The following is a 7707-nucleotide window of genomic DNA, read 5'->3' as shown; positions in this document are numbered from 1 at the left end:
ATGAACATCTCCATGGAGTACAGGAACTAAGACCACAGCACAATGCAATAAATTTAGACAGTGGGTTCTCTCCCTTGCTTTGGACCAAGACATGGGTCTTTCAACATTTCATCACCTTTCTTCGTCTATAAAATGAGCATCACATTGTCCCCCTCAACTAGTTGTGAGGATTACATAATAATCAGTTACTAGCGGCCTTCATGGGCTCTTTCTTTCTTTTTAAGATTTTTATTTATTTATTTGACAGACAGAGATCACAAGTAGGCAGAGAGGCAGACAGACAGCGGGGGCGGGGGGGAGGCTGGGGGAGACAGGCTCCCCGCTGAGCAGAGAGCCTGATGTGGGGCTCCATCCCAGAACCCCAGGATCCTGACCTGAACCAAAGGCAGAGGCTTTAACTCACTGAGCCACCCAGGTGCCCCCATGGGGTCTTTCTTATGATTTTTTTCTTTCCTTTCTGATTTCTTAGAGTAGCAACTGCCTTTACCACATATTCTGGCATAGCCTGTTCTCCAAAACATTTCTCTGATGTCATTTCCTCAGCACAACTGCAAACTCCTTAAGAGCAGAGATGGTGTCACCTTCTTCTCCTTCCACGGAGTCGGTGGAAGCCTTCACTTTCTCACCAAGTTTGTGTCTAATGGTAGGTCTATGATAGATGCAAAGACAAATTTTCTCAGGAAACATTTAGACTGGATGGAACACTAGATAAACACTGTACCAGCCAAAACTCCAAGCCAAGGGCTCCTGGGTGGTTCGGTTGTTAAGTGTCCACCTTAGGCTCTGGTCATGAACCCAGCCCCTGAATGGGGCTCTCTGCTAAGCAGGAAGCCTGCATTTCCCTCTCCCACTCCTGCTTGTGTTCCCTTGCTGTGTCTCTGTCAACTAAATAAATAAAATCTTAAAAAACAAAACAAAACAAACAAACAAACAAACAAAGCCAACAAACTCCATGCCAGATAGATGTCTCTTTGATATCCATCTGGATGTCCCAAGGCACCTCAAACATCATGGGTTAAATATGATAATCAGAGAACTCCTTCTCTCCCCTGAAAATGTGCCCCATCTTGCTGAGGCACATTTTCATTTTACTGAATGACAATCATCCAGACCAGAAACCTAGAGGTAGACCTCATCTTCTTTCTCTTGATCATCTCTGAATCTTCACATAAGTTTTCTCTTCCTAGAACAACACCCCTTCCTACCTCTATTGCCCCCATTCCCCAGTATCTTGGCCAAATTTGTTCTTTCTTCACGTCTCAGTATAGATGAGATTTTGGACATGTGTCTTCCAGGAATCTGTTGCTGACTCCCAAGCCCAGAGTAGATCTTCTTCCTAGCTACATCTGCACCATTCTGTGTGGTATGGAAGTTACTCTAGCTTCCAGACCAGAAGTAGGCTGTCTGGGTTCAAGGTCCAGCCCTCCCACATTTCTGGCAGTGCGAACTTGGCTCTGTATGCCTTAGATGGGATAACAATATAGTACCTAGTACCTTTTTCATAAGGTTATGAGGATTAACTGCCCAATATGCAATTCCTTTTTTTCCTGACATGCAACCCTAAATGAGTTAGTCATTACTATTATCCCAGCTTATCACCCTTACACTGTGAGTGGGACCCAAGAAAGCAGGAAATTTTCCCACCAAAGTGTTCCTTATCTCCTTTGAATGAAGAATGAATGAATCCTGTTAACTGGATCTGGTCAGAGGCGGGTTGGGGAGAGAAAACTGGGTATTTATGGTCATGAAGAGTTATGGGTGTCTGCCAAATGCCGGAGAGCAGGAGTCAGGAACAACTTGTGAGACAAGAGTATTCCCACCTCCCAGCTTCGTCCCCACTAGTTCCAGGATTGGGCTTAATCCATTGAGTGGGCAAGACTGCCATCTGGTGGTAGAATCTGGAATTTTAGCTTCTTGGAGGTGGAACTAAAACTGGTTTTGCATACTTCTTTAGATTTCTACTCCAAGAAGTTCTATATCAAAAATGCATTAAGCCTTGCTCCTCTCTCCATCCCCTCCTACATCTTGCTTCTTTCCTTAGTTCCCTCAGGTTTGGTTACTTTTGGGTTTCCCTGAGTTGCGGGAACTAATCCCTGGGAGGTCTCTTTCTGGAGCTTCAGACTTCCAGCTGCCCTAGACCCAGTTCCCAAGGAGGTGACCTGCAGGTTTCATGGAAAGGAGCTGGGAGAGATCTGGACCTTTAGATCTTTTCTCATCCCAATACAGGCTAACTGGGGTTTAGGGCTCCGCCCACTGTCCTGGTCTCCCTGGCAACTGTCTTCCGCCGGGGGTGCCCCCCCTCCGGCGTTACCCAGGCAACCTTCAAGGCCCGCCTCCTTCAAGGTCCTGACTGGTTCATAGCAAATGTGGGTCTGGGCCTAAGAGAAGGCGTTTGGGTTGGAAGACCTCGAGTCGCCAGGAGAGAGGCAGGAGGTGTCCCAGGGAGAGGGAATGAGGTTTCAGGAGCTACTGGAAGGAAGAGAGGCTTGCGTAGCCTCGGGTAGAGAGGGTCGGTTCCATCCTCAGGCAGAGGAACTATAGGTCTTGGGAGCTGGTCGTCAGGGTTCAAGGCCAGAGACACCTGGGCTGCTCTCAGAGCAGCAGACCCCAGAACTGGGGAATCTCTGAAGGAGGAGGGGCTCCTGTTACCCTGCATCCCCACCCCGCAGACCACCCCGCACACCCAAACAGCATTGTCCATCAGAACTGGGCCAGTGGGCTGCAACTTGGGATCCCTAATGGCATCTTTTCTCACTTTTCCCTCCTGAAGTCCCTATTTCTAGGATCAGTGGCTCATTCCCTGACACTGCAGGTCTTTTCAAGGAGGGGAGGGCCTGGGGTCATTGAGAAGCTGCTGAGGGGTTTCCCTACCAGGCTTGCTTCACCCTTCTTCTGCCCTCCCAGCCTGAGCCTTTGGGAATGTGGTAGAGGAGGCTATTCTGGGCTATGGCTGGAATGTTAGTGGAATGGACCCCTCCCAGGTCTCTGCCCACAAAGCCTGAAGCCCCCAGAGAGGACCTCACTGTGTAATTACCGTCCTCTTGCACACCAGGCTGGAAATCCTATAATTATCCTGCTGGATCTCCTAGCAGGCCTGGTAAACTCCTTAACCCCCAGGCCAGACAGAGGGCGCCAAGGAGCTTGTATCTGGGGGGCAGCTGGTGGAGGTGGAGTACAACTGGGGGAACTCAGAATCATTTGGGGTTACACCTTCCTTTGCCCTGGGCCTTCCAGAAGACTGCTCTGCCCTGCCGCCCTCAGCTTCCCTTATCCTCTTAGGGCAGGCCCAGGCCTCCAACTCCACAGGTGTACCTTGTTTCCCACCTACACTCAGTCTCCACAGGCCTCTCCCCTCTTTCTGTCTTTCTTACCAATTGCTCCCTCTCCAGGCCAAGGCCCAACATGGGATCCTGCTGGGGGGTTGGGGGGGGTGGTCAAGGCTGTCCCCATGCCCAGTTTGGCCAGGAGGAGGCACCTGCTGGTCAAGGGAAAGGACAGGTCTGAGCCCAAAGCTTGCTTCTCATTCTCCAGGGACTTCAAAACGCTGGGAGGCCTCTACCACCATGGGAGGTGACAAAGTCTGATGTGGGCTACCAGGGGAGGGGAGCTGGAGTCAGGAATGCCCAGAGGGAAGTTAATGTCCAGGAGAGAGTGCAGGGCAGTGAAAATCAAGGTTGTTGCCAAGTGAGGTGTGTGTGTGTGTGTGTGTGTGTGTAGAGCAATGGTGAGGGTGTGTGGGTGGCCAGAAGATTTGGCTGAGGTCTGGGAATGGGAACTAGAAATTAGTAATTTAAGAGCAGAAAAGACTTCTCTGGACTCTGCCTGGCGGTGCTAAGGACCTCACCCCCGCCTCCTCCCCGGCCACTCAGATCCTGCCTGTCTCCTCACTTCTAGTTCCCTGAACTGCAAGGCAATTTGCAGAGGGAGGAGTCTACAATGTGCACAGCTTGAGTGAGTGCTCCCCAAGGCCTCCTGTGCTCTGCTGCATCCCCGCAGCTATGTCAGGTGGCCCCTGGCATCCAGGACTGCTCTTTGGCACAGCCTTCTCCACACTGTACTTTTGTATGTGCCCAAAGGTTGTAATCACCTCGAAGGCTGAACTCTGTCTCACTCATCTCCATAGAGTCCCAGTGCCTAGCATGTTTAGGGCTTTCAGTGGAGCATGGGTGGATGGATGGATGGATGCCCCAAGGAGCGGGAGCTGGAGGTAACCACCACATCCCAATATTGCCTCTTCTCATCACTGCCGTGTTCCTATCTGCTCCATCCCAGGGGAAAACTTTGTTGTGTGGGTCTGCGATTCTCAGGAGGAGACCACTGCCACCTCAGCTAGCTCGGATCAGAACCACACAGCAGCTGGCCTCCTGGGCAAGGCTGTGCTTGAAGACGCCATGGGATGGGGCTGCTGCCCTGCTCACTCACCAGCTGGGCACCTGGAGTGACCCCACAGGCGACAGTGAGGAGGCTGGGGCAGGAGCCAGACAAAGTTGGTGAGAATGAGGAGCCAGGAGTCAGGGGCTGGGGCCCAAGGAGCAGGGAAAGGAATAGGCAAGGACAGAGACAGAGTGCTGAGGAGGGAACCTGAGCAGTGCGGGGTAGGGTGGGGTGGGGTTGGAAACAGAGTTAAGCCCTAGGGCTTGAAATGGGACCCTGGGCCAAGGCCAAGGTGGGAAGGACTGCTCTCCCTCCTAACTTGTCTCTTGGCCATCTTGTCTGAGAGTCCAGATATTTATTCATTGATTTATCTATCTATTTATTTTATTTTGTTTTTTATTTTATTTTTAAAGATTTTATTTATTTGACAGAGAAAGAGAGGAAGAGAGAACAAGCAGGGGAAACTGGAGAAGCAGACTCCCCGCTGAGCAGAGAGCCCACCACTGAATCCAAAGCGGGGTCTTGATTCCAGGACCCTGAGATCAGGGCCTGAGCCCAAGGCAGATGCTTAACCGACTGAGCCACCCAGGCGCCCCAAGATTTTTCTTATATTTAAGTAATCTCTACACCCAACATGGGGCTCAGACTTACAACCCGGAGGTCAAGAGTCACATGCTCTACCAATTGAGCCAGCCAGGTGCCCCAAAATCTCAGTTGCCTGATTCAGACCCAATCTTCTGACCTTCAGTTCCAGCCATCACCCTTCCTACCCTCCCTACTGAAGAGATGGCCTTGGTGCTAAGGCACCCTTTGGTTTTTCTATCTCCTGCCCCTCCCTCCCTCTTCCTCCTCCCCACCTTTTCCCAGGCATCTGTTTTTCCTTCTCTATTCCTTCTGTGCCTTCCCCTATTCTCCCCTGCATCTTCAGTTCTTCCCTTCCCTTCTCTCTCCTCCTGAACCCCACCTCCACCCAACCTCTGCAGGTGGCAGCTCCTAGGTCATGGACCCTCTCCTACCAGCCTACCAGGGTGTCCTTGGCTTATCCTTGAGGTGGCCCCTTCTAGTGGGGTGGAGGCAGGGGCAAGGGGCCTACTGGGTGGAGGGGAGAAGGTATGCATGCAGCAGGTGCTGGGCTCCCTGTGTGGATGTGGGCTTCAGAAGGCCTTGGGTGCTGGGGAGGGGCAAGGTGCTCACCCCAGCTCACTAACTAGCAGGCAGTGTCTGGCTCCCAAGGGACAGGGGCAGGAGCTAATCAGGGCAGGTGCCCAGCTGGATTGCACATCTGGAGGCCAAGCACTTGGAGCAGGTGCTGGAGGCTCTGAAGGATATGGTGTGAGCGGCTGGGTCCCAGCCAGCTGCTTCCCTGCTCAGAGGGACACAGGGCTCTATGCTGATTTTCCAGACTAGGGGAGTGAGCCATTTGTGTGTGTGTTTGTGTGAAAATACATTTGACATAAAATCTACCAATGGAACCATTTTCAAGAGTACATCGCAGTGGTGGGCAACTATCGCTGCCATCCATCTCCAGAACTTTCTCATCTTCCCAAACTGAACCCCATTGATCACTAATCCACCCAGCCCCTGGCAATCACCTTTCTAGTTTCTGTCTCTATGAATTTGACTAGGCACGGGCTTTTCCCCCTTCTGGCTCCACGCTGGCTGTTCTCCAGGGGTCTCCCTGGCCCTACCCTTTCCCATCTTCCCTGCACCATTACTTCTTCCCCTTCCTTGATGGAGCTGCTGCTGCCACTCTGTGCTCGCCGCCGTTTGCTCCGAGCTTCTTTCCCTGGTGCTCCTCTCCTAGGCCCCCATTTTCCTGACATTTGCCTCAGTTCCGCCCTTGCCCACCTGGATGTCTCCACCTTCCTCTCCTTCCTTCCTGGACCTAGCAGGGGGTCTGGATCCTGCCCTGACACCGCTCTGGAGAAGGCCACACCATCTGATGACCTTCTCTTGTTTCTCACTCAGGTTGACCTTTCTATACTCTTCGATGCTCCTGGCCACTGTCCCATCCTCCTGTCGTGACGTTCTCTTTTCTCTTGGCCCCCAGGAGAGAGTGGAAGAATCTAGGCTTTGGAACCCTCAGAGACCTGGGTTCCAATTCTAACACCGCCCTTTACTGGCTTGGCCTCTGGGCCTGTCAGTCCCTGTCACAGAGTCTCAGTTTCCTCATCTCTAAAACAGGACATGTCATACAGATCTCGAAGGATTGTCCTAAGGGTTAAGTGAGCTAATGGGTATAATGCTGGTCCCAGCCCAGCAGCATGTGGGGGCCAGCTCCACACCTTCCTTTCTCTTCCGCTCCTTTGCTGGCTACTGACCCCTCCGGCCTGTTGCTGAGATGTAAGTGTTCTCTGAAGCTCTTGGTTTCCTTCTCATGCTCTGGCCCTCACCCATCTAAGAATTTAGATAGCACTTTTTCTCTCTAGTCTGACTACTTCTCGCCTGCCTTTCACATCCGCAGTTCCTGGTGGACGTCTCCACGAGGATGCTCCTTGTGGGCCTCCTGCCTTGGGCAACCGCCACCTACTCCTCTGGGCATCCAGGTTCAGAAGCTCTGAGTCATCTTGGGCTTTCTTACTTCCTCTCTCCTCCACAGGTAAGCAGTCATCTTGTCCTTATTTTCTCTCTGAACTACCACTCAGACTTCCCTCTTCCATGGTTCCACATGGTTCCAGCCTTCATTACCTCTCCCTTGGATGGCACCTGTAATGTCTCAACTATCTTCTGGGCCACCTGCTTTTCACTTCCCTTTCTTTCCTTTTTTTTTTTTTTTTTAATTTTTATTTATTTATTTGTCAGAGAGAGAGAGAGAGAGAGCAGAAGCAGGGAGAGTCGTAGGAAGAGGGAGAAGCAGGCTCCTCGCTGAGCAAGGGGCCCAGTGAGGAACTTGATCCCAGGACCCTGGGATCATGACCTGGGCCAAAAGCAGATGTTTAACCAACTGAGCCACCCAGGCACCCCTCATTCCCCCTTCTTTTTTTCTCACCCCACTCTCCCTTCCCTTCCTTCCATTTTTTTTTTTTTTTTAATTTGACGGAGAGGGAGAGACAGTGAGAGAGGGAACACAAGCTGGGGAAGTGGGAGAGGGAGAAGCAGGCTTCCCGCTGAGCAAGGACCCTGAGATCATGACCTGAGCTGAAGGCAGATGCTTAATGACTGAGCTACCCAGCTGCCCCTCACGTTTTTTTTTTTTTTTTTTTTTTTTTTTTTAAGTAATCCCCACACCCAGTGTAGGGGTTGAACTCATGACCCCAAGATCAAGAGTCACATGGTCTGGGCACCTGGGTCACTCAGTCATGTGAGCATCTGACTCCATCTCAGCTCAGGTCA

The sequence above is a fragment of the Mustela nivalis genome (assembly GCF_964662115.1).
Source record: "Mustela nivalis genome assembly, chromosome: 7".
NCBI classification, from domain to species: domain Eukaryota; kingdom Metazoa; phylum Chordata; class Mammalia; order Carnivora; family Mustelidae; genus Mustela; species Mustela nivalis.
This window is presented reverse-complemented; position numbering follows the sequence as displayed.